Here is a 26,382-nt window from a genome sequence, read left to right as displayed (position 1 = left end):
TGCCACACGGGCCGACCGCGTCATGCCCTCCGGCAGTAACACTATTGCTTTGCACATTCCCAAAAGAGGGAAAAGAGCGACCAAAGGGCTTGTTTGCATAACTCACCTACCCCCAAGAAGGCCGGCACAGATGCCTCAGCATGTCCATCTTCTCTATGTCCCGCAAGAAACCCGTGGGGAGTCACTCCTCTGGAAACGGGATTGCAACTCTTCACAGGTAACCTACCTCACTGCATCCTCATGAACTGCCAAAGCCATCCCCACCATAGGCAGCTGATGCCAGGCCATCACGAACAAGACACATCCTTGGGAAGCTGAGGCCAGCGCCTGCAACCCAATGATGACAGCCCATCCCACGACATCACACAGGACCTGTCCTCATGATACCTGACCTTTCTCTCCAGGGCAGCAGCCACTACGCAGGCTTAAATGCAGCACTCGATCCTCACCCCACTCCACGATGATCCACTTAGCGCCAACAGTGTGCTGGCAGCTTCAGGGGCAGCAGCGAGGCCTAATCCATCAGCCCCCTTCCGCCATCACCAAACTCCATCCCACCCCCGCCCACAGCTCCAGCCCCACCGGGCGCTCAAGAACCTCACCGCACCAAACACGACAACAGAGAGGGCCACAGGCCTGGCCTGTGGCTGCAGGCTCCAACCAGGGAACCTTGCTCATTTTGGCTCCCAAAATCAACCACCCAAGCGGCAGGCGCAAAGCATGATCCTGGTCAAACACACTTCTCCAAGCTGAAAGCTCACTGGGCCCACACCAGCACACACTCCGACTTTGAAGACTAACAGGAGAGCCTGCCCCCTTGCATTCCCTCATGGCCTTTTAGCAGGGACCGCGGATTCATAGATGACCCAGCTTATGGGCAGACACGGTCGACCCTCAGTCAGGAGCCCCTCCAATACTGGAGTCCTTGGGGGTGTTTGCGTGCATGTCGGCAGGGAACACTGGCCTTCACTCCTAACAGTCCCCTACACCCGAGAGAGGAAACGTGCTGAACCTCAGTTTCGATAAGGATATGGTAGAGTGTTCTCACCCATTTTGTTCAGAGTTTCAAAGGAATGCATACAAGGGTGTCATCATCGATCCAAGCACATGCTGGGATGCTGCAGAACACAACCGGGCAGGGCGCCGGGCTCTGCAGGGGAGTCATGAGCCTGGGGTACCGCAAAAGCCTGGAGAATCCACAGCCCTCAGGCCATTCAACAAGACGAACAATCAAGCCACTCTTGCAGCCATTGGGCCCATCTCAGGAAAACCTAATATCTAATGGCACATCTTGGGGTGGTTGAATACCTACCATCCTGAGTTATCCGCGACCATGCTCGGGAACATGGCCCCGCCTCACTTTTTCCAGTTCTTCTTAGCACCTCCAGTCATCAGAGCACACGAAGATCTTCTTGTTTTTGCCGACGGCGAGGCTTGCCCAGCAACTGCACCTGGGAAGTGGACTGGTGACCTCAGAGGACATGATCCATGCAAACATTTTCCTGGGCTTGAGCTCTGAAACTGCTTCCCAAGGACCTCTATCCCTTACCGAGAATTGACTGCATGTCTGATAGTACGACTGCAGGAAGTTAGGCACATACATTGGCCGGTGTGTGAGAGGCTGTATTTCTGTGTTCATGCGTGTGACTGTGACTGCGTACGCAGACGCTCTTGTGGGTTTCTCTGTGTGCCGCTGACTACGCGTCTTGGTCTCTGTGTGTCCCTGTAGCCCTGTGAAGAGGCGTCCAACAGTAAACGCCATAGTTTATACACAACACCCTGTCTAGACCCCCAACTGAAAGGAGAAAGCCCCCTGTGAGCTTCCAGAGGCCGCATGCAAACTTTAACCCCCAGGGGCTGTTGAAATACTCCACGGACTCCCGCTCTCCCACAGCCAGGCCTTCTGACCAGAGCACAAAGACTGGACGAGACCTGCCTCCAGGCCGTGGGTGTGACATCTACGTGCAACTCGAGAACCTGCCAGCTACCAGCACATCTGATGTGCACTTGGGGTCACTCCCAGCACTTTCGGAAGCAAGGGAACTCCCATGGGTGACCCGACACCGACCTATAGCATTCTACTGGCAAGATGCAGCCTGAAACCACTCAAGGGGCTAAAGAACATCGAACAAAGTGCAACTTCTTGCCAACTAGGCCTAATCACTTTCCTTTGACCCGTGGGAATGCCCACCACAGGAGGCAGTGGGCTTCAGCAGCCATGACCCATGTTGGAACCCCGCAGCGGAAACTAGGCCACCTTCCCGGCCATGTCCAGGCAGCTCCCATCCTGCAAGGTTCGCGGCCCTGACCCCTAAGGAACCGCTCAAACGCTCAACAGCCTCGTCCAACGTGCCCTACTCCAGCCAGCAGGGCGACGCGTCCCTACTGGAAGCCACAGACATCTTCCGAACACGGGAACACTGAACACCAGGGAAGACAGACGGCAAGCCTGTCTGCTTTGAAGATGCTGATCCCACCTGATGCATCCTGGAAATTCTCCACTGCCATAGTGACACCACTGAGGAACTCAGAGTGATCAAAGGCATGGTCCCCGAGGTCCACAGACAGACTTGCCACGGAAGACCTCTGCCATGTGAGGGGACTTGGAAGCCTGAAAGGGAAGAGTGGCTGGCCTTGGCAGCGCACCAGGGATGGCAACAGTGCCCCCTTCTCTGCCCCACCATCGGACTGCTCTGGATAAAGCTCTGGCTATTCGAAAGGCCTGCATGCCACACGGGCCGGCCGCGTCATGCCCTCCGGCAGAAACACTATCGCTTTGCACATTCCCAAAAGAGGGAAAAGAGCGACCAAAGGGCTTGTTTGCATAACTGAACTACCCCCTAGAAGGCCCGCACAGATGCCTCAGCATGTCCATCTTCTCTATGTCCCGCAAGACACCCGTGGGGAGTCACTCCTCTGGAAACGGGATTGCAACTCTTCACAGGTAACCTACCTCACTGCATCCTCATGAACTGCCAAAGCCATCCCCACCATAGGCAGCTGATGCCAGGCCATCACGTACAAGACACATCCTTGGGTAGCTGAGGCCAGCGCCTGCAACCCAATGATGACAGCCCATCCCACGACATCACACAGGACCTGTCCTCATGATACCTGACCTTTCTCTCCAGGGCAGCAGCCACTACGCAGGCTTAAATGCAGCACTCGATCCTCACCCCACTCCACGATGATCCACTTAGCGCCAACAGTGTGCTGGCAGCTTCAGGGGCAGCAGCGAGGCCTAATCCATCAGCCCCCTTCCGCCATCACCAAACTCCATCCCACCCCCGCCCACAGCTCCAGCCCCACCGGGCGCTCAAGAACCTCACCGCACCAAACACGACAACAGAGAGGGCCACAGGCCTGGCCTGTGGCTCCAGGCTCCAACCAGGGAACCTTGCTCATTTTGGCTCCCAAAATCAACCACCCAAGCGGCAGGCGCAAAGCATGATCCTGGTCAAACACACTTCTCCAAGCTGAAAGCTCACTGGGCCCACACCAGCACACACTCCGACTCTGAAGACTAGCAGGAGAGCCTGCCCCCTTGCATTCCCTCATGGCCTTTTAGCAGGGACCGCGGATTCATAGATGACCCAGCTTATGGGCAGACACGGTCGACCCTCAGTCAGGAGCCCCTCCAATACTGGAGTCCTTGGGGGTGTTTGCGTGCATGTCGGCAGGGAACACTGGCCTTCACTCCTAACAGTCCCCTACACCCGAGAGAGGAAACGTGCTGAACCTCAGTTTCGATAAGGATACGGTAGAGTGTTCTCACCCATTTTGTTCAGAGTTTCAAAGGAATGCATACAAGGGTGTCATCATCAATCCAAGCACATGCTGGGATGCTGCAGACCACAACCGGGCAGGGCGCCGGGCTCTGCAGGGGAGTCATGAGCCTGGGGTACCCCAAAAGTCTGGAGAATCCACAGCCCTCAGGCCACTCAACAAGACGAACAATCAAGCCACTCTTGCAGCCATTGGGCCCATCTCAGGAAAACCTAATATCTAATGGCACATCTTGGGGTGGTTGAATACCTACCATCCTGAGTTATCCGCCACCATGCTCGGGAACATGGCCCCGCCTCACTTTTTCCAGTTCTTCTTAGCACCTGCAGTCATCAGAGCACACGAAGATCTTCTTGTTTTTGCCGACGGCGAGGCTTGCCCAGCAACTGCACCTGGGAAGTGGACTGGTGACCTCAGAGGACATGATCCTTGCAAACATTTTCCTGGGCTTGAGCTCTGAAACTGCTTCCCAAGGACCTCTATCCCTTACCGAGAATTGACTGCATGTCTGATAGTACGACTGCAGGAAGCTAGGCACATACATTGGCCGGTGTTTGAGAGGCTGTATTTCTGTGTTCATGCGTGTGACTGTGACTGCGTACGCAGACGCTCTTGTCGGTTTCTCTGTGTGCCGCTGACTACGCGTCTTGGGCTCTGTGTGTCCCTGTAGCCCTGTGAAGAGGCGTCCAACAGTAAACGCCATAGTTTATACACAACACCCTGTCTAGACCCCCAACTGAAAGGAGAAAGCTCCCTGTGAGCTTCCAGAGGCCGCATGCAAACTTTAACCCCCAGGGGCTGTTGAAATACTCCACGGACTCCCGCTCTCCCACAGCCAGGCCTTCTGACCAGAGCACAAAGACTGGACGAGACCTGCCTCCCGGCCGTGGGTGTGACATCTACGTGCAACTCGAGAACCTGCCAGCTACCAGCACATCTGATGTGCACTTGGGGTCACTCCCAGCACTTTCGGAAGCAAGGGAACTCCCATGGGTGACCCGACACCGACCTACAGCATTCTACTGGCAAGATGCAGCCTGAAACCACTCAAGCGGCTAAAGAACATTGAACAAAGTGCAACTTCTTGCCAACTAGGCCTAATCACTTTCCTTTGACCCGTGGGAATGCCCACCACAGGAGGCAGTGGGCTTCAGCAGCCATGACCCATGTTGGAACCCCGCAGCGGAAACTAGGCCACCTTCGCGGCCATGTCTCAGGCAGCTCCCATCCTGCAAGGTTCGCGGCCCTGACCCCTAAGGAACCGCTCAAACGCTCAACAGCCTCGTCCAACGTGCCCTACTCCAGCCAGCAGGGCGACGCGTCCCTACTGGAAGACACAGACATCTTCCGAACACGGGAACACTGAACACCAGGGAAGACAGACGGCAAGCCTGTCTGCTTTGAGGATTGTAATCCCACCTGATGCATCCTGGAAATTCTCCACTGCCACAGTGACACCACTGAGGAACTCAGAGTGATCAAAGGCATGGTCCCCGAGGTCCACAGACAGACTTGCCACGGAAGACCTCTGCCATGTGAGGGGACTTGGAAGCCTGAAAGGGAAGAGTGGCTGACCTTGGCAGCGCACCAGGGATGGCAACAGTGCCCCCTTCTCTGCCCCGCCATCGGACTGCTCTGGATAAAGCTCTGGCTATTCGAAAGGCCTGCATGCCACACGGGCCGGCCGCGTCATGCCCTCCGGCAGAAACACTATCGCTTGGCACATTCCCAAAAGAGGGAAAAGAGCGACCAAAGGGCTTGTTTGCATAACTCAACTACCCCCAAGAAGGCCCAAACAGATGCCTCAGCATGTCCATCTTCTCTATGTCCCGCAAGACACCCGTGGGGAGTCACTCCTCTGGAAACGGGATTGCAACTCTTCACAGGTAACCTACCTCACTGCATCCTCATGAACTGCCAAAGCCATCCCCACCATAGGCAGCTGATGCCAGGCCATCACGAACAAGACACATCCTTGGGAAGCCGAGGACAGCGCCTGCAACCCAATGATGACAGCCCATCCCACGACATCACACAGGACCTGTCCTCATGATACCTGACCTTTCTCTCCAGGGCAACAGCCACTACGCAGGCTTAAATGCAGCACTCGATCCTCACCCCTCTCCACGATGATCCACTTAGCGCCAACAGTGTGCTGGCAGCTTCAGGGGCAGCAGCGAGGCCTAATCCATCAGCCCCCTTCCGCCATCACCAAACTCCATCCCACCCCCGCCAACAGCTCCAGCCCCACCGGGCGCTCAGGAACCTCACCGCATCAAACACGACAACAGAGAGGGCCACAGGCCTGGCCTGAGGCTCCAGGCTCCAACCAGGGAACCTTGCTCATTTTGGCTCCCAAAATCAACCACCGAAGCGGCAGGCACAAAGCGTGATCCTGGTCAAAACACAATTCTCCAAGCTGAAAGCTCACTGGGCCCACACCAGCACACACTCCGACTCTGAAGACTCGCAGGAGAGCCTGCCCCCTTGCATTCCCTCACGGCCTTTTAGCAGGGACCGCGGATTCATAGATGACCCAGCTTATGGGCAGACACGGTCGACCCTCAGTCAGGAGCCCCTCCAATACTGGAGTCCTTGGGGGTGTTTGCGTGCGTGTCGGCAGGGAACACTGGCCTTCACTCCTAACAGTCCCCTACACCCGAGAGAGGAAACGTGCTGAACCTCAGTTTCGATAAGGATACGGTAGAGTGTTCTCACCCATTTTGTTCAGAGTTTCAAAGGAATGCATACAAGGGTGTCATCATCGATCCAAGCACATGCTGGGATGCTGCAGAACACAACCGGGCAGGGCGCCGGGCTCTGCAGGGGAGTCATGAGCCTGGGGTACCGCAAAAGCCTGGAGAATCCACAGCCCTCAGGCCACTCAACAAGACGAACAATCAAGCCACTCTTGCAGCCATTGGGCCCATCTCAGGAAAACCTAATATCTAATGGCACATCTTGGGGTGGTTGAATACCTACCATCCTGGGTTATCTGCGACCATGCTCGGGAACATGGCCCCGCCTCACTTTTTCCAGTTCTTCTGAGCACCTCCAGTCATCAGAGCACACGAAGATCTTCTTGTTTTTGCCGACGGCGAGGCTTGCCCAGCAACTGCACCTGGGAAGTGGACTGGTGACCTCCGAGGACATGATCCATGCAAACATTTTCCTGGGCTTGAGCTCTGAAACTGCTTCCGAAGGACCTCTATCCCTTACCGAGAATTGACTGCATGTCTGATAGTACGACTGCAGGAAGTTAGGCACATACATTGGCCGGTGTGTGAGAGGCTGTATTTCTGTGTTCATGCGTGTGACTGTGACTGCGTACGCAGACGCTCTTGTGGGTTTCTCTGTGTGCCGCTGACTACGCGTCTTGGTCTCTGTGTGTCCCTGTAGCCCTGTGAAGAGGCGTCCAACAGTAAACGCCATAGTTTATACACAACACCCTGTCTAGACCCCCAACTGAAAGGAGAAAGCCCCCTGTGAGCTTCCAGAGGCCGCATGCAAACTTTAACCCCCAGGGGCTGTTGAAATACTCCACGGACTCCCGCTCTCCCACAGCCAGGCCTTCTGACCAGAGCACAAAGACTGGACGAGACCTGCCTCCAGGCCGTGGGTGTGACATCTACGTGCAACTCGAGAACCTGCCAGCTACCAGCACATCTGATGTGCACTTGGGGTCACTCCCAGCACTTTCGGAAGCAAGGGAACTCCCATGGGTGACCCGACACCGACCTATAGCATTCTACTGGCAAGATGCAGCCTGAAACCACTCAAGGGGCTAAAGAACATCGAACAAAGTGCAACTTCTTGCCAACTAGGCCTAATCACTTTCCTTTGACCCGTGGGAATGCCCACCACAGGAGGCAGTGGGCTTCAGCAGCCATGACCCATGTTGGAACCCCGCAGCGGAAACTAGGCCACCTTCCCGGCCATGTCCAGGCAGCTCCCATCCTGCAAGGTTCGCGGCCCTGACCCCTAAGGAACCGCTCAAACGCTCAACAGCCTCGTCCAACGTGCCCTACTCCAGCCAGCAGGGCGACGCGTCCCTACTGGAAGCCACAGACATCTTCCGAACACGGGAACACTGAACACCAGGGAAGACAGACGGCAAGCCTGTCTGCTTTGAAGATGCTGATCCCACCTGATGCATCCTGGAAATTCTCCACTGCCATAGTGACACCACTGAGGAACTCAGAGTGATCAAAGGCATGGTCCCCGAGGTCCACAGACAGACTTGCCACGGAAGACCTCTGCCATGTGAGGGGACTTGGAAGCCTGAAAGGGAAGAGTGGCTGGCCTTGGCAGCGCACCAGGGATGGCAACAGTGCCCCCTTCTCTGCCCCACCATCGGACTGCTCTGGATAAAGCTCTGGCTATTCGAAAGGCCTGCATGCCACACGGGCCGGCCGCGTCATGCCCTCCGGCAGAAACACTATCGCTTTGCACATTCCCAAAAGAGGGAAAAGAGCGACCAAAGGGCTTGTTTGCATAACTGAACTACCCCCTAGAAGGCCCGCACAGATGCCTCAGCATGTCCATCTTCTCTATGTCCCGCAAGACACCCGTGGGGAGTCACTCCTCTGGAAACGGGATTGCAACTCTTCACAGGTAACCTACCTCACTGCATCCTCATGAACTGCCAAAGCCATCCCCACCATAGGCAGCTGATGCCAGGCCATCACGTACAAGACACATCCTTGGGTAGCTGAGGCCAGCGCCTGCAACCCAATGATGACAGCCCATCCCACGACATCACACAGGACCTGTCCTCATGATACCTGACCTTTCTCTCCAGGGCAGCAGCCACTACGCAGGCTTAAATGCAGCACTCGATCCTCACCCCACTCCACGATGATCCACTTAGCGCCAACAGTGTGCTGGCAGCTTCAGGGGCAGCAGCGAGGCCTAATCCATCAGCCCCCTTCCGCCATCACCAAACTCCATCCCACCCCCGCCCACAGCTCCAGCCCCACCGGGCGCTCAAGAACCTCACCGCACCAAACACGACAACAGAGAGGGCCACAGGCCTGGCCTGTGGCTCCAGGCTCCAACCAGGGAACCTTGCTCATTTTGGCTCCCAAAATCAACCACCCAAGCGGCAGGCGCAAAGCATGATCCTGGTCAAACACACTTCTCCAAGCTGAAAGCTCACTGGGCCCACACCAGCACACACTCCGACTCTGAAGACTAGCAGGAGAGCCTGCCCCCTTGCATTCCCTCATGGCCTTTTAGCAGGGACCGCGGATTCATAGATGACCCAGCTTATGGGCAGACACGGTCGACCCTCAGTCAGGAGCCCCTCCAATACTGGAGTCCTTGGGGGTGTTTGCGTGCATGTCGGCAGGGAACACTGGCCTTCACTCCTAACAGTCCCCTACACCCGAGAGAGGAAACGTGCTGAACCTCAGTTTCGATAAGGATACGGTAGAGTGTTCTCACCCATTTTGTTCAGAGTTTCAAAGGAATGCATACAAGGGTGTCATCATCAATCCAAGCACATGCTGGGATGCTGCAGACCACAACCGGGCAGGGCGCCGGGCTCTGCAGGGGAGTCATGAGCCTGGGGTACCCCAAAAGTCTGGAGAATCCACAGCCCTCAGGCCACTCAACAAGACGAACAATCAAGCCACTCTTGCAGCCATTGGGCCCATCTCAGGAAAACCTAATATCTAATGGCACATCTTGGGGTGGTTGAATACCTACCATCCTGAGTTATCCGCCACCATGCTCGGGAACATGGCCCCGCCTCACTTTTTCCAGTTCTTCTTAGCACCTGCAGTCATCAGAGCACACGAAGATCTTCTTGTTTTTGCCGACGGCGAGGCTTGCCCAGCAACTGCACCTGGGAAGTGGACTGGTGACCTCAGAGGACATGATCCTTGCAAACATTTTCCTGGGCTTGAGCTCTGAAACTGCTTCCCAAGGACCTCTATCCCTTACCGAGAATTGACTGCATGTCTGATAGTACGACTGCAGGAAGCTAGGCACATACATTGGCCGGTGTTTGAGAGGCTGTATTTCTGTGTTCATGCGTGTGACTGTGACTGCGTACGCAGACGCTCTTGTCGGTTTCTCTGTGTGCCGCTGACTACGCGTCTTGGGCTCTGTGTGTCCCTGTAGCCCTGTGAAGAGGCGTCCAACAGTAAACGCCATAGTTTATACACAACACCCTGTCTAGACCCCCAACTGAAAGGAGAAAGCTCCCTGTGAGCTTCCAGAGGCCGCATGCAAACTTTAACCCCCAGGGGCTGTTGAAATACTCCACGGACTCCCGCTCTCCCACAGCCAGGCCTTCTGACCAGAGCACAAAGACTGGACGAGACCTGCCTCCCGGCCGTGGGTGTGACATCTACGTGCAACTCGAGAACCTGCCAGCTACCAGCACATCTGATGTGCACTTGGGGTCACTCCCAGCACTTTCGGAAGCAAGGGAACTCCCATGGGTGACCCGACACCGACCTACAGCATTCTACTGGCAAGATGCAGCCTGAAACCACTCAAGGGGCTAAAGAACATCGAACAAAGTGCAACTTCTTGCCAACTAGGCCTAATCACTTTCTTTTGACCCGTGGGAATGCCCACCACAGGAGGCAGTGGGCTTCAGCAGCCATGACCCATGTTGGAACCCCGCAGCGGAAACTAGGCCACCTTCGCGGCCATGTCTCAGGCAGCTCCCATCCTGCAAGGTTCGCGGCCCTGACCCCTAAGGAACCGCTCAAACGCTCAACAGCCTCGTCCAACGTGCCCTACTCCAGCCAGCAGGGCGACGCGTCCCTACTGGAAGCCACAGACATCTTCCGAACACGGGAACACTGAACACCAGGGAAGACAGACGGCAAGCCTGTCTGCTTTGAAGATTCTGATCCCACCTGATGCATTCTGGAAATTCTCCACTGCCACAGTGACACCACTGAGGAACTCAGAGTGATCAAAGGCATGGTCCCCGAGGACCACAGACAGACTTGCCACGGAAGACCTCTGCCATGTGAGGGGACTTGGAAGCCTGAAAGGGAAGAGTGGCTGGCCTTGGCAGCGCACCAGGGATGGCAAAAGTGCCCCCTTCTCTGCCCCGCCATCGGACTGCTCTGGATAAAGCTCTGGCTATTCGAAAGGCCTGCATGCCACACGGGCCGACCGCGTCATGCCCTCCGGCAGTAACACTATTGCTTTGCACATTCCCAAAAGAGGGAAAAGAGCGACCAAAGGGCTTGTTTGCATAACTCACCTACCCCCAAGAAGGCCGGCACAGATGCCTCAGCATGTCCATCTTCTCTATGTCCCGCAAGAAACCCGTGGGGAGTCACTCCTCTGGAAACGGGATTGCAACTCTTCACAGGTAACCTACCTCACTGCATCCTCATGAACTGCCAAAGCCATCCCCACCATAGGCAGCTGATGCCAGGCCATCACGAACAAGACACATCCTTGGGAAGCTGAGGCCAGCGCCTGCAACCCAATGATGACAGCCCATCCCACGACATCACACAGGACCTGTCCTCATGATACCTGACCTTTCTCTCCAGGGCAGCAGCCACTACGCAGGCTTAAATGCAGCACTCGATCCTCACCCCACTCCACGATGATCCACTTAGCGCCAACAGTGTGCTGGCAGCTTCAGGGGCAGCAGCGAGGCCTAATCCATCAGCCCCCTTCCGCCATCACCAAACTCCATCCCACCCCCGCCCACAGCTCCAGCCCCACCGGGCGCTCAAGAACCTCACCGCACCAAACACGACAACAGAGAGGGCCACAGGCCTGGCCTGTGGCTGCAGGCTCCAACCAGGGAACCTTGCTCATTTTGGCTCCCAAAATCAACCACCCAAGCGGCAGGCGCAAAGCATGATCCTGGTCAAACACACTTCTCCAAGCTGAAAGCTCACTGGGCCCACACCAGCACACACTCCGACTTTGAAGACTAACAGGAGAGCCTGCCCCCTTGCATTCCCTCATGGCCTTTTAGCAGGGACCGCGGATTCATAGATGACCCAGCTTATGGGCAGACACGGTCGACCCTCAGTCAGGAGCCCCTCCAATACTGGAGTCCTTGGGGGTGTTTGCGTGCATGTCGGCAGGGAACACTGGCCTTCACTCCTAACAGTCCCCTACACCCGAGAGAGGAAACGTGCTGAACCTCAGTTTCGATAAGGATATGGTAGAGTGTTCTCACCCATTTTGTTCAGAGTTTCAAAGGAATGCATACAAGGGTGTCATCATCGATCCAAGCACATGCTGGGATGCTGCAGAACACAACCGGGCAGGGCGCCGGGCTCTGCAGGGGAGTCATGAGCCTGGGGTACCGCAAAAGCCTGGAGAATCCACAGCCCTCAGGCCATTCAACAAGACGAACAATCAAGCCACTCTTGCAGCCATTGGGCCCATCTCAGGAAAACCTAATATCTAATGGCACATCTTGGGGTGGTTGAATACCTACCATCCTGAGTTATCCGCGACCATGCTCGGGAACATGGCCCCGCCTCACTTTTTCCAGTTCTTCTTAGCACCTCCAGTCATCAGAGCACACGAAGATCTTCTTGTTTTTGCCGACGGCGAGGCTTGCCCAGCAACTGCACCTGGGAAGTGGACTGGTGACCTCAGAGGACATGATCCATGCAAACATTTTCCTGGGCTTGAGCTCTGAAACTGCTTCCCAAGGACCTCTATCCCTTACCGAGAATTGACTGCATGTCTGATAGTACGACTGCAGGAAGTTAGGCACATACATTGGCCGGTGTGTGAGAGGCTGTATTTCTGTGTTCATGCGTGTGACTGTGACTGCGTACGCAGACGCTCTTGTGGGTTTCTCTGTGTGCCGCTGACTACGCGTCTTGGGCTCTGTGTGTCCCTGTAGCCCTGTGAAGAGGCGTCCAACAGTAAACGCCATAGTTTATACACAACACCCTGTCTAGACCCCCAACTGAAAGGAGAAAGCCCCCTGTCAGCTTCCAGAGGCCGCATGCAAACTTTAACCCCCAGGGGCTGTTGAAATACTCCACGGACTCCCGCTCTCCCACAGCCACGCCTTCTGACCAGAGCACAAAGACTGGACGAGACCTGCCTCCCGGCCCTGGGTGTGACATCTACGTGCAACTCGAGAACCTGCCAGCTACCAGCACATCTGATGTGCACTTGGGGTCACCCCCAGCACTTTCGGAAGCAAGGGAACTCCCATGGGTGACCCGACACCGACCTATAGCATTCTACTGGCAAGATGCAGCCTGAAACCACTCAAGGGGCTAAAGAACATCGAACAAAGTGCAACTTCTTGCCAACTAGGCCTAATCACTTTCCTTTGACCCGTGGGAATGCCCACCACAGGAGGCAGTGGGCTTCAGCAGCCATGACCCATGTTGGAACCCCGCAGCGGAAACTAGGCCACCTTCCCGGCCATGTCCAGGCAGCTCCCATCCTGCAAGTTTCGCGGCCCTGACCCCTAAGGAACCGCTCAAACGCTCAACAGCCTCGTCCAACGTGCCCTACTCTAGCCAGCAGGGCGACGCGTCCCTACTGGAAGCCACAGACATCTTCCGAACACGGGAACACTGAACACCAGGGAAGACAGACGGCAAGCCTGTCTGCTTTGAAGATTGTGATCCCACCTGATGCATCCTGGAAATTCTCCACTGCCACAGTGACACCACTGAGGAACTCAGAGTGATCAAAGGCATGGTCCCCGAGGTCCACAGACAGACTTGCCACGGAAGACCTCTGCCATGTGAGGGGACTTGGAAGCCTGAAAGGGAAGAGTGGCTGGCCTTGGCATCGCACCAGGGATGGCAACAGTGCCCCCTTCTCTGCCCCGCGATCGGACTGCTCTGGATAAAGCTCTGGCTATTCGAAAGGCCTGCATGCCACACGGGCCGGCCGCGTCATGCCCTCCGGCAGAAACACTATCGCTTGGCACATTCCCAAAAGAGGGAAAAGAGCGACCAAAGGGCTTGTTTGCATAACTGAACTACCCCCAAGAAGGCCCGCACAGATGTCTCAGCATGTCCATCTTCTCTATGTCCCGCAAGACACCCGTGGGGAGTCACTCCTCTGGAAACGGGATTGCAACTCTTCACAGGTAACCTACCTCACTGCATCCTCATGAACTGCCAAAGCCATCCCCACCATAGGCAGCTGATGCCAGGCCATCACGTACAAGACACATCCTTGGGAAGCTGAGGCCAGCGCCTGCAACCCAATGATGACAGCCCATCCCACGACATCACACAGGACCTGTCCTCATGATACCTGACCTTTCTCTCCAGGGCAGCAGCCACTACGCAGGCTTAAATGCAGCACTCGATCCTCACCCCACTCCACGATGATCCACTTAGCGCCAACAGTGTGCTGGCAGCTTCAGGGGCAGCAGCGAGGCCTAATCAATCAGCCCCCTTCCACAATCACCAAACTCCATCCCACCCCCGCCCACAGCTCCAGCCCCACCGGGCACTCAAGAACCTCACCGCACCAAACACGACAACAGAGAGGGCCACAGGCCTGGCCTGTGGCTCCAGGCTCCAACCAGGGAACCTTGCTCATTTTGGCTCCCAAAATCAACCATCAAGCATCAGGCGCAAAGCATGATCCTGGTCAAACACACTTCTCCAAGCTGAAAGCTCACTCGGCCCACACCAGCACACACTCCGACTCTGAAGACTAGCAGGAGAGCCTGCCCCCTTGCATTCCCTCACGGCCTTTTAGCAGGGACCGCGGATTCATAGATGACCCAGCTTATGGGCAGACACGGTCGACCCTCAGTCAGGAGCCCCTCCAATACTGGAGTCCTTGGGGGTGTTTGCGTGCATTTCAGCAGGGAACACTGGCCTTCACTCCTAACAGTCCCCTACACCCGAGAGAGGAAACGTGCTGAACCTCAGTTTCGATAAGGATACGGTAGAGTGTTCTCACCCATTTTGTTCAGAGTTTCAAAGGGATGCATACAAGGGTGTCATCATCGATCCAAGCACATGCTGGGATGCTGCAGACCACAACCGGGCAGGGCGCCGGGCTCTTCAGGGGAGTCATGAGCCTGGGGTACCCCAAAAGTCTGGAGAATCCACAGCCCTCAGGCCACTCAACAAGACGAACAATCAAGCCACTCTTGCAGCCATTGGGCCCATCTCAGGAAAACCTAATATCTAATGGCACATCTTGGGGTGGTTGAATACCTACCATCCTGAGTTATCCGCGACCATGCTCGGGAACATGGCCCCGCCTCACTTTTTCCAGTTCTTCTTAGCACCTCCAGTCATCAGAGCACACGAAGATCTTCTTGTTTTTGCCGACGGCGAGGCTTGCCCAGCAACTGCACCTGGGAAGTGGACTGGTGACCTCAGAGGACATGATCCATGCAAACATTTTCCTGGGCTTGAGCTCTGAAACTGCTTCCCAAGGACCTCTATCCCTTACCGAGAATTGACTGCATGTCTGATAGTACGACTGCAGGAAGTTAGGCACATACATTGGCCGGTGTTTGAGAGGCTGTATTTCTGTGTTCATGCGTGTGACTGTGACTGCGTACGCAGACGCTCTTGTGGGTTTCTCTGTGTGCCGCTGACTACGCGTCTTGGGCTCTGTGTGTCCCTGTAGCCCTGTGAAGAGGCGTCCAACAGTAAACGCCATAGTTTATACACAACACCCTGTCTAGACCCCCAACTGAAAGGAGAAAGCCCCCTGTGAGCTTCCAGAGGCCGCATGCAAACTTTAACCCCCAGGGGCTGTTGAAATACTCCACGGACTCCCGCTCTCCCACAGCCAGGCCTTCTGACCAGAGCACAAAGACTGGACGAGACCTGCCTCCCGGCCCTGGGTGTGACATCTACGTGCAACTCGAGAACCTGCCAGCTACCAGCACATCTGATGTGCACTTGGGGTCACTCCCAGCACTTTCGGAAGCAAGGGAACTCCCATGGGTGACCCGACACCGACCTACAGCATTCTACTGGCAAGATGCAGCCTGAAACCACTCAAGGGGCTAAAGAACATCGAACAAAGTGCAACTTCTTGCCAACTAGGCCTAATCACTTTCCTTAGACCCGTGGGAATGCCCACCACAGAAGGCAGTGGGCTTCAGCAGCCATGACCCATGTTGGAACCCCACAGCGGAAACTAGGCCACCTTCCCGGCCATGTCCAGGCAGCTCCCATCCTGCAAGGTTCGCGGCCCTGACCCCTAAGGAACCGCTCAAACGCTCAACAGCCTCGTCCAACGTGCCCTACTCTAGCCAGCAGGGCGACGCGTCCCTACTGGAAGCCACAGACATCTTCCGAACACGGGAACACTGAACACCAGGGAAGACAGACGGCAAGCCTGTCTGCTTTGAAGATTCTGATCCCACCTGATGCATTCTGGAAATTCTCCACTGCCACAGTGACACCACTGAGGAACTCAGAGTGATCAAAGGCATGGTCCCCGAGGACCACAGACAGACTTGCCACGGAAGACCTCTGCCATGTGAGGGGACTTGGAAGCTGAAAGGGAAGAGTGGCTGGCCTTGGCAGCGCACCAGGGATGGCAAAAGTGCCCCCTTCTCTGCCCCGCCATCGGACTGCTCTGGATAAAGCTCTGGCTATTCGAAAGGCCTGCATGCCACACGGGCCGGCCGCGTCATGCCCTCCGGCAGAAACACTATCGCTTGTCACATTCCCAAAAGAGGGAAAAGAGCGACCAAAGGGCTTGTTTGCATAACTGAACTACCCCCAAGAAGGCCCGCACAGATGCCTCAGCATGTCCATCTTCTCTATGTCCCGCAAGACACCCGTGGGGAGTCACTCATCTGGAAACGGGATTGCAACTCTTCACAGGTAACCTACCTCACTGCATCCTCATGAACTGCCAAAGCCATCCCCACCATAGGCAGCTGATGCCAGGCCATCACGTACAAGACACATCCTTGGGAAGCTGAGGCCAGCGCCTGCAACCCAATGATGACAGCCCATCCCACGACATCACACAGGACCTGTCCTCATGATACCTGACCTTTCTCTCCAGGGCAGCAGCCACTATGCAGGCTTAAATGCAGCACTCGATCCTCACCCCACTCCACGATGATCCGCTTAGCGCCAACAGTGTGCTGGCAGCTTCAGGGGCAGCAGCGAGGCCTAATCCATCAGCCCCCTTCCACAATCACCAAACTCCATCCCACCCCCGCCCACAGCTCCAGCCCCACCGGGCACTCAAGAACCTCACCGCACCAAACACGACAACAGAGAGGGCCACAGGCCTGGCCTGTGGCTCCAGGCTCCAACCAGGGAACCTTGCTCATTTTGGCTCCCAAAATCAACCATCAAGCGTCAGGCGCAAAGCATGATCCTGGTCAAACACACTTCTCCAAGCTGAAAGCTCACTGGGCCCACACCAGCACACACTCCGACTCTGAAGACTAGCAGGAGAGCCTGCCCCCTTGCATTCCCTCACGGCCTTTTAGCAGGGACCGCGGATTCATAGATGACCCAGCTTATGGGCAGACACGGTCGACCCTCAGTCAGGAGCCCCTCCAATACTGGAGTCCTTGGGGGTGTTTGCGTGCATTTCAGCAGGGAACACTGGCCTTCACTCCTAACAGTCCCCTACACCCGAGAGAGGAAACGTGCTGAACCTCAGTTTCGATAAGGATACGGTAGAGTGTTCTCACCCATTTTGTTCAGAGTTTCAAAGGAATGCATACAAGGGTGTCATCATCGATCCAAGCACATGCTGGGATGCTGTAGACCACAACCGGGCAGGGCGCCGGGCTCTGCAGGGGAGTCATGAGCCTGGGGTACCCCAAAAGTCTGGAGAATCCACAGCCCTCAGGCCACTCAACAAGACGAACAATCAAGCCACTCTTGCAGCCATTGGGCCCATCTCAGGAAAACCTAATATCTAATGGCACATCTTGGGGTGGTTGAATACCTACCATCCTGAGTTATCCGCGACGATGCTCGGGAACATGGCCCCGCCTCACTTTTTCCAGTTCTTCTTAGCACCTCCAGTCATCAGAGCACACGAAGATCTTCTTGTTTTTGCCGACGGCGAGGCTTGCCCAGCAACTGCACCTGGGAAGTGGACTGGTGACCTCAGAGGACATGATCCATGCAAACATTTTCCTGGGCTTGAGCTCTGAAACTGCTTCCCAAGGACCTCTATCCCTTACCGAGAATTGACTGCATGTCTGATAGTACGACTGCAGGAAGTTAGGCACATACATTGGCCGGTGTTTGAGAGGCTGTATTTCTGTGTTCATGCGTGTGACTGTGACTGCGTACGCAGACGCTCTTGTGGGTTTCTCTGTGTGCCGCTGACTACGCGTCTTGGGCTCTGTGTGTCCCTGTAGCCCTGTGAAGAGGCGTCCAACAGTAAACGCCATAGTTTATACACAACACCCTGTCTAGACCCCCAACTGAAAGGAGAAAGCCCCCTGTGAGCTTCCAGAGGCCGCATGCAAACTTTAACCCCCAGGGGCTGTTGAAATACTCCACGGACTCCCGCTCTCCCACAGCCAGGCCTTCTGACCAGAGCACAAAGACTGGACGAGACCTGCATCCCGGCCGTGGGTGTGACATCTACGTGCAACTCGAGAACCTGCCAGCTACCAGCACATCTGATGTGCACTTGGGGTCACTCCCAGCACTTTCGGAAGCAAGGGAACTCCCATGGGTGACCCGACACCGACCTACAGCATTCTACTGGCAAGATGCAGCCTGAAACCACTCAAGGGGCTAAAGAACATCGAACAAAGTGCAACTTCTTGCCAACTAGGCCTAATCACTTTCCTTAGACCCGTGGGAATGCCCACCACAGAAGGCAGTGGGCTTCAGCAGCCATGACCCATGTTGGAACCCCACAGCGGAAACTAGGCCACCTTCCCGGCCATGTCCAGGCAGCTCCCATCCTGCAAGGTTCGCGGCCCTGACCCCTAAGGAACCGCTCAAACGCTCAACAGCCTCGTCCAACGTGCCCTACTCTAGCCAGCAGGGCGACGCGTCCCTACTGGAAGCCACAGACATCTTCCGAACACGGGAACACTGAACACCAGGGAAGACAGACGGCAAGCCTGTCTGCTTTGAAGATTCTGATCCCACCTGATGCATTCTGGAAATTCTCCACTGCCACAGTGACACCACTGAGGAACTCAGAGTGATCAAAGGCATGGTCCCCGAGGACCACAGACAGACTTGCCACGGAAGACCTCTGCCATGTGAGGGGACTTGGAAGCTGAAAGGGAAGAGTGGCTGGCCTTGGCAGCGCACCAGGGATGGCAAAAGTGCCCCCTTCTCTGCCCCGCCATCGGACTGCTCTGGATAAAGCTCTGGCTATTCGAAAGGCCTGCATGCCACACGGGCCGACCGCGTCATGCCCTCCGGCAGTAACACTATCGCTTTGCACATTCCCAAAAGAGGGAAAAGAGCGACCAAAGGGCTTGTTTGCATAACTCACCTACCCCCAAGAAGGCCGGCACAGATGCCTCAGCATGTCCATCTTCTCTATGTCCCGCAAGAAACCCGTGGGGAGTCACTCCTCTGGAAACGGGATTGCAACTCTTCACAGGTAACCTACCTCACTGCATCCTCATGAACTGCCAAAGCCATCCCCACCATAGGCAGCTGATGCCAGGCCATCACGTACAAGACACATCCTTGGGAAGCTGAGGCCAGCGCCTGCAACCCAATGATGACAGCCCATCCCACGACATCACACAGGACCTGTCCTCATGATACCTGACCTTTCTCTCCAGGGCAGCAGCCACTACGCAGGCTTAAATGCAGCACTCGATCCTCACCCCACTCCACGATGATCCACTTAGCGCCAACAGTGTGCTGGCAGCTTCAGGGGCAGCAGCGAGGCCTAATCCATCAGCCCCCTTCCGCCATCACCAAACTCCATCCCACCCCCGCCCACAGCTCCAGCCCCACCGGGCGCTCAAGAAACTCACCGCACCAAACACGACAACAGAGAGGGCAACAGGCCTGGCCTGTGGCTCCAGGCTCCAACCAGGGAACCTTGCTCATTTTGGCTCCCAAAATCAACCACCCAAGCGGCAGGCGCAAAGCATGATCCTCGTCAAACACACTTCTCCAAGCTGAAAGCTCACTGGGCCCACACCAGCACACACTCCGACTCTGAAGACTAGCAGGAGAGCCTGCCCCCTTGCATTCCCTCATGGCCTTTTAGCAGGGACCGCGGATTCATAGATGACCCAGCTTATGGGCAGACACGGTCGACCCTCAGTCAGGAGCCCCTCCAATACTGGAGTCCTTGGGGTTGTCTGCGTGCATGTCAGCAGGGAACACTGGCCTTCACTCCTAACAGTCCCCTACACCCGAGAGAGGAAACGTGCTGAACCTCAGTTTCGATAAGGATACGGTAGAGTGTTCTCACCCATTTTGTTCAGAGTTTCAAAGGAATGCATACAAGGGTGTCATCATCGATCCAAGCACATGCTGGGATGCTGCAGAACACAACCGGGCAGGGCGCCGGGCTCTGCAGGGGAGTCATGAGCCTGGGGTACCGCAAAAGCCTGGAGAATCCACAGCCCTCAGGCCATTCAACAAGACGAACAATCAAGCCACTCTTGCAGCCATTGGGCCCATCTCAGGAAAACCTAATATCTAATGGCACATCTTGGGGTGGTTGAATACCTACCATCCTGAGTTATCCGCGACCATGCTCGGGAACATGGCCCCGCCTCACTTTTTCCAGTTCTTCTTAGCACCTCCAGTCATCAGAGCACACGAAGATCTTCTTATTTTTGCCGACGGCGAGGCTTGCCCAGCAACTGCACCTGGGAAGTGGACTGGTGACCTCAGAGGACATGATCCATGCAAACATTTTCCTGGGCTTGAGCTCTGAAACTGCTTCCCAAGGACCTCTATCCCTTACCGAGAATTGACTGCATGTCTGATAGTACGACTGCAGGAAGTTAGGCACATACATTGGCCGGTGTGTGAGAGGCTGTATTTCTGTGTTCATGCGTGTGACTGTGACTGCGTACGCAGACGCTCTTGTGGGTTTCTCTGTGTGCCGCTGACTACGCGTCTTGGGCTCTGTGTGTCCCTGTAGCCCTGTGAAGAGGCGTCCAACAGTAAACGCCATAGTTTATACACAACACCCTGTCTAGACCCCCAACTGAAAGGAGAAAGCCCCCTGTGAGCTTCCAGAGGCCGCATGCAAACTTTAACCCCCAGGGGCTGTTGAAATACTCCACAGACTCCCGCTCTCCCACAGCCAGGCCTTCTGACCAGAGCACAAAGACTGGACGAGACCTGCCTCCCGGCCGTGGGTGTGACATCTACGTGCAACTCGAGAACCTGCCAGCTACCAGCACATCTGATGTGCACTTGGGGTCACTCCCAGCACTTTCGGAAGCAAGGGAACTCCCATGGGTGACCCGACACCGACCTATAGCATTCTACTGGCAAGATGCAGCCTGAAACCACTCAAGGGGCTAAAGAACATCGAACAAAGTGCAACTTCTTGCCAACTAGGCCTAATCACTTTCCTTTGACCCGTGGGAATGCCCACCACAGGAGGCAGTGGGCTTCAGCAGCCATGACCCATGTTGGAACCCGGAAGCGGAAACTAGGCCACCTTCCCGGCCATGTCCAGGCAGCTCCCATCCTGCAAGGTTCGCGGCCCTGACCCCTAAGGAACCGCTCAAACGCTCAACAGCCTCGTCCAACGTGCCCTACTCTAGCCAGCAGGGCGACGCGTCCCTACTGGAAGCCACAGACATCTTCCGAACACGGGAACACTGAACACCAGGGAAGACAGACGGCAAGCCTGTCTGCTTTGAAGATTGTGATCCCACCTGATGCATCCTGGAAATTCTCCACTGCCACAGTGACACCACTGAGGAACTCAGAGTGATCAAAGGCATGGTCCCCGAGGACCACAGACAGACTTGCCACGGAAGACCTCTGCCATGTGAGGGGACTTGGAAGCCTGAAAGGGAAGAGTGGCTGGCCTTGGCAGCGCACCAGGGATGGCAACAGTGCCCCCTTCTCTGCCCCGCCATCGGACTGCTCTGGATAAAGCTCTGGCTATTCGAAAGGCCTGCATGCCACACGGGCCGGCCGCGTCATGCCCTCCGGCAGAAACACTATCGCTTTGCACATTCCCAAAAGAGGGAAAAGAGCGACCAAAGGGCTTGTTTGCATAACTGAACTACCCCCAAGAAGGCCCGCACAGATGCCTCAGCATGTCCATCTTCTCTATGTCCCGCAAGACACCCGTGGGGAGTCACTCCTCTGGAAACGGGATTGCAACTCTTCACAGGTAACCTACCTCACTGCATCCTCATGAACTGCCAAAGCCATCCCCACCATAGGCAGCTGATGCCAGGCCATCACGTACATGACACATCCTTGGGAAGCTGAGGCCAGCGCCTGCAACCCAATGATGACAGCCCATCCCACGACATCACACAGGACCTGTCCTCATGATACCTGACCTTTCTCTCCAGGGCAGCAGCCACTACGCAGGCTTAAATGCAGCACTCGATCCTCACCCCACTCCACGATGATCCACTTAGCGCCAACAGTGTGCTGGCAGCTTCAGGGGCAGCAGCGAGGCCTAATGCATCAGCCCCCTTCCACAATCACCAAACTCCATCCCACCCCCGCCCACAGCTCCAGCCCCACCGGACACTCAAGAACCTCACCGCACCAAACACGACAACAGAGAGGGCCACAGGCCTGGCCTGTGGCTCCAGGCTCCAACCAGGGAACCTTGCTCATTTTGGCTCCCAAAATCAACAACCCAAGCAGCAGGCGCAAAGCATGATCCTGGTCAAACACACTTCTCCAAGCTGAAAGCTCACTGGGCCCACACCAGCAAACACTCCGACTCTGAAGACTAGCAGGAGAGCCTGCCCCCTTGCATTCCCTCACGGCCTTTTAGCAGGAACCGCGGATTCATAGATGACCCAGCTTATGGGCAGACACGGTCGACCCTCAGTCAGGAGCCCCTCCAATACTGGAGTCCTTGGTGGTGTTTGCGTGCATGTCGGCAAGGGACACTGGCCTTCACTCCTAACAGTCCCCTACACCCGAGAGAGGAAACGTGCTGAACCTCAGTTTCGATAAGGATACGGTAGAGTTTCCTCACCCATTTTGTTCAGAGTTTCAAAGGAATGCATACAAGGGTGTCATCATCGATCCAAGCACATCCTGGGATGCTGCAGAACACAACCGGGCAGGGCGCCGGGCTCTGCAGGGGAGTCATGAGCCTGGGGTACCCCAAAAGTCTGGAGAATCCACAGCCCTCAGGCCACTCAACAAGACGAACAATCAAGCCACTCTTGCAGCCATTGGGCCCATCTCAGGAAAACCTAATATCTAATGGCACATCTTGGGGTGGTTGAATACCTACCATCCTGAGTTATCCGCGACGATGCTCGGGAACATGGCCCCGCCTCACTTTTTCCAGTTCTTCTTAGCACCTCCAGTCATCAGAGCACACGAAGATCTTCTTGTTTTTGCCGACGGCGAGGCTTGCCCAGCAACTGCACCTGGGAAGTGGACTGGTGACCTCAGAGGACATGATCCATGCAAACATTTTCCTGGGCTTGAGCTCTGAAACTGCTTCCCAAGGACCTCTATCCCTTACCGAGAATTGACTGCATGTCTGATAGTACGACTGCAGGAAGTTAGGCACATACATTGGCCGGTGTTTGAGAGGCTGTATTTCTGTGTTCATGCGTGTGACTGTGACTGCGTACGCAGACGCTCTTGTGGGTTTCTCTGTGTGCCGCTGACTACGCGTCTTGGGCTCTGTGTGTCCCTGTAGCCCTGTGAAGAGGCGTCCAACAGTAAACGCCATAGTTTATACACAACACCCTGTCTAGACCCCCAACTGAAAGGAGAAAGCCCCCTGTGAGCTTCCAGAGGCCGCATGCAAACTTTAACCCCCAGGGGCTGTTGAAATACTCCACGGACTCGCGCTCTCCCACAGCCAGGCCTTCTGACCAGAGCAAAAAGACTGGACGAGACCTGCCTCCCGGCCGTGGGTGTGACATCTACGTGCAACTCGAGAACCTGCCAGCTACCAGCACATCTGATGTGCACTTGGGGTCACTCCCAGCACTTTCGGAAGCAAGGGAACTCCCATGGGTGACCCGACACCGACCTACAGCATTCTACTGGCAAGATGCAGCCTGAAACCACTCAAGGGGCTAAAGAACATCGAACAAAGTGCAACTTCTTGCCAACTAGGCCTAATCACTTTCCTTAGACCCGTGGGAATGCCCACCACAGAAGGCAGTGGGCTTCAGCAGCCATGACCCATGTTGGAACCCCGCAGCGGAAACTAGGCCACCTTCGCGGCCATGTCTCAGGCAGCTCCCATCCTGCAAGGTTCGCGGCCCTGACCCCTAAGGAACCGCTCAAACGCTCAACAGCCTCGTCCAACGTGCCCTACTCCAGCCAGCAGGGCGACGCGTCCCTACTGGAAGCCACAGACATCTTCCGAACACGGGAACACTGAACACCAGGGAAGACAGACGGCAAGCCTGTCTGCTTTGAAGATTCTGATCCCACCTGATGCATTCTAGAAATTCTCCACTGCCACAGTGACACCACTGAGGAACTCAGAGTGATCAAAGGCATGGTCCCCGAGGACCACAGACAGACTTGCCACGGAAGACCTCTGCCATGTGAGGGGACTTGGAAGCTGAAAGGGAAGAGTGGCTGGCCTTGGCAGCGCACCAGGGATGGCAAAAGTGCCCCCTTCTCTGCCCCGCCATCGGACTGCTCTGGATAAAGCTCTGGCTATTCGAAAGGCCTGCATGCCACACGGGCCGACCGCGTCATGCCCTCCGGCAGTAACACTATCGCTTTGCACATTCCCAAAAGAGGGAAAAGAGCGACCAAAGGGCTTGTTTGCATAACTCACCTACCCCCAAGAAGGCCGGCACAGATGCCTCAGCATGTCCATCTTCTCTATGTCCCGCAAGAAACCCGTGGGGAGTCACTCCTCTGGAAACGGGATTGCAACTCTTCACAGGTAACCTACCTCACTGCATCCTCATGAACTGCCAAAGCCATCCCCACCATAGGCAGCTGATGCCAGGCCATCACGTACAAGACACATCCTTGGGAAGCTGAGGCCAGCGCCTGCAACCCAATGATGACAGCCCATCCCACGACATCACACAGGACCTGTCCTCATGATACCTGACCTTTCTCTCCAGGGCAGCAGCCACTACGCAGGCTTAAATGCAGCACTCGATCCTCACCCCACTCCACGATGATCCACTTAGCGCCAACAGTGTGCTGGCAGCTTCAGGGGCAGCAGCGAGGCCTAATCCATCAGCCCCCTTCCGCCATCACCAAACTCCATCCCACCCCCGCCCACAGCTCCAGCCCCACCGGGCGCTCAAGAACCTCACCGCACCAAACACGACAACAGAGAGGGCAACAGGCCTGGCCTGTGGCTCCAGGCTCCAACCAGGGAACCTTGCTCATTTTGGCTCCCAAAATCAACCACCCAAGCGGCAGGCGCAAAGCATGATCCTGGTCAAACACACTTCTCCAAGCTGAAAGCTCACTGGGCCCACACCAGCACACACTCCGACTCTGAAGACTAGCAGGAGAGCCTGCCCCCTTGCATTCCCTCATGGCCTTTTAGCAGGGACCGCGGATTCATAGATGACCCAGCTTATGGGCAGACACAGTCGACCCTCAGTCAGGAGCCCCTCCAATACTGGAGTCCTTGGGGTTGTCTGCGTGCATGTCAGCAGGGAACACTGGCCTTCACTCCTAACAGTCCCCTACACCCGAGAGAGGAAACGTGCTGAACCTCAGTTTCGATAAGGATACGGTAGAGTGTTCTCACCCATTTTGTTCAGAGTTTCAAAGGAATGCATACAAGGGTGTCATCATCAATCCAAGCACATGCTGGGATGCTGCAGAACACAACCGGGCAGGGCGCCGGGCTCTGCAGGGGAGTCATGAGCCTGGGGTACCGCAAAAGCCTGTAGAATCCACAGCCCTCAGGCCATTCAACAAGACGAACAATCAAGCCACTCTTGCAGCCATTGGGCCCATCTCAGGAAAACCTAATATCTAATGGCACATCTTGGGGTGGTTGAATACCTACCATCCTGAGTTATCCGCGACCATGCTCGGGAACATGGCCCCGCCTCACTTTTTCCAGTTCTTCTTAGCACCTCCAGTCATCAGAGCACACGAAGATCTTCTTGTTTTTGCCGACGGCGAGGCTTGCCCAGCAACTGCACCTGGGAAGTGGACTGGTGACCTCAGAGGACATGATCCATGCAAACATTTTCCTGGGCTTGAGCTCGGAAACTGCTTCCCAAGGACCTCTATCCCTTACCGAGAATTGACTGCATGTCTGATAGTACGACTGCAGGAAGTTAGGCACATACATTGGCCGGTGTGTGAGAGGCTGTATTTCTGTGTTCATGCGTGTGACTGTGACTGCGTACGCAGACGCTCTTGTGGGTTTCTCTGTGTGCCGCTGACTACGCGTCTTGGGCTCTGTGTGTCCCTGTAGCCCTGTGAAGAGGCGTCCAACAGTAAACGCCATAGTTTATACACAACACCCTGTCTAGACCCCCAACTGAAAGGAGAAAGCCCCCTGTGAGCTTCCAGAGGCCGCATGCAA

At 55.8% G+C, this 26,382-nt stretch overlaps 10 non-coding genes across 10 annotated transcripts; all 10 read right to left on the bottom strand.

Annotated features, from left to right (window-relative positions):
* Window positions 1-1,008: 1,008 nt before the first annotated feature.
* On the bottom strand, window positions 1,009-1,101 carry LOC137750174 (small nucleolar RNA SNORD116). The gene has a single exon (XR_011070386.1). It is a non-coding gene; the product is annotated as a small nucleolar RNA SNORD116 (small nucleolar RNA).
* A 2,634-nt stretch (window positions 1,102-3,735) lies between these two features.
* Window positions 3,736-3,828, bottom strand: LOC137750440 (small nucleolar RNA SNORD116). Its single transcript, XR_011070439.1, has one exon. It is a non-coding gene; the product is annotated as a small nucleolar RNA SNORD116 (small nucleolar RNA).
* Window positions 3,829-6,464: 2,636 nt separating this feature from the next.
* LOC137778654 (small nucleolar RNA SNORD116) lies at window positions 6,465-6,557 on the bottom strand. The gene has a single exon (XR_011076958.1). It is a non-coding gene; the product is annotated as a small nucleolar RNA SNORD116 (small nucleolar RNA).
* Window positions 6,558-9,191: 2,634 nt separating this feature from the next.
* On the bottom strand, window positions 9,192-9,284 carry LOC137750432 (small nucleolar RNA SNORD116). Its single transcript, XR_011070438.1, has one exon. It is a non-coding gene; the product is annotated as a small nucleolar RNA SNORD116 (small nucleolar RNA).
* Window positions 9,285-11,919: 2,635 nt separating this feature from the next.
* On the bottom strand, window positions 11,920-12,012 carry LOC137750167 (small nucleolar RNA SNORD116). Its single transcript, XR_011070385.1, has one exon. It is a non-coding gene; the product is annotated as a small nucleolar RNA SNORD116 (small nucleolar RNA).
* Window positions 12,013-14,645: 2,633 nt separating this feature from the next.
* On the bottom strand, window positions 14,646-14,738 carry LOC137777528 (small nucleolar RNA SNORD116). The gene has a single exon (XR_011076547.1). It is a non-coding gene; the product is annotated as a small nucleolar RNA SNORD116 (small nucleolar RNA).
* A 2,632-nt stretch (window positions 14,739-17,370) lies between these two features.
* Window positions 17,371-17,463, bottom strand: LOC137778649 (small nucleolar RNA SNORD116). The gene has a single exon (XR_011076957.1). It is a non-coding gene; the product is annotated as a small nucleolar RNA SNORD116 (small nucleolar RNA).
* A 2,633-nt stretch (window positions 17,464-20,096) lies between these two features.
* LOC137778645 (small nucleolar RNA SNORD116) lies at window positions 20,097-20,189 on the bottom strand. The gene has a single exon (XR_011076956.1). It is a non-coding gene; the product is annotated as a small nucleolar RNA SNORD116 (small nucleolar RNA).
* A 2,634-nt stretch (window positions 20,190-22,823) lies between these two features.
* Window positions 22,824-22,916, bottom strand: LOC137750891 (small nucleolar RNA SNORD116). Its single transcript, XR_011070634.1, has one exon. It is a non-coding gene; the product is annotated as a small nucleolar RNA SNORD116 (small nucleolar RNA).
* A 2,634-nt stretch (window positions 22,917-25,550) lies between these two features.
* On the bottom strand, window positions 25,551-25,643 carry LOC137750424 (small nucleolar RNA SNORD116). Its single transcript, XR_011070437.1, has one exon. It is a non-coding gene; the product is annotated as a small nucleolar RNA SNORD116 (small nucleolar RNA).
* Between the last annotated feature and the right edge of the window lie 739 nt (window positions 25,644-26,382).

Source organism: Eschrichtius robustus, chromosome 1 (assembly GCF_028021215.1).
Source record: "Eschrichtius robustus isolate mEscRob2 chromosome 1, mEscRob2.pri, whole genome shotgun sequence".
Taxonomy (NCBI): domain Eukaryota; kingdom Metazoa; phylum Chordata; class Mammalia; order Artiodactyla; family Eschrichtiidae; genus Eschrichtius; species Eschrichtius robustus.
This window is presented reverse-complemented; position numbering and strand designations above follow the sequence as displayed.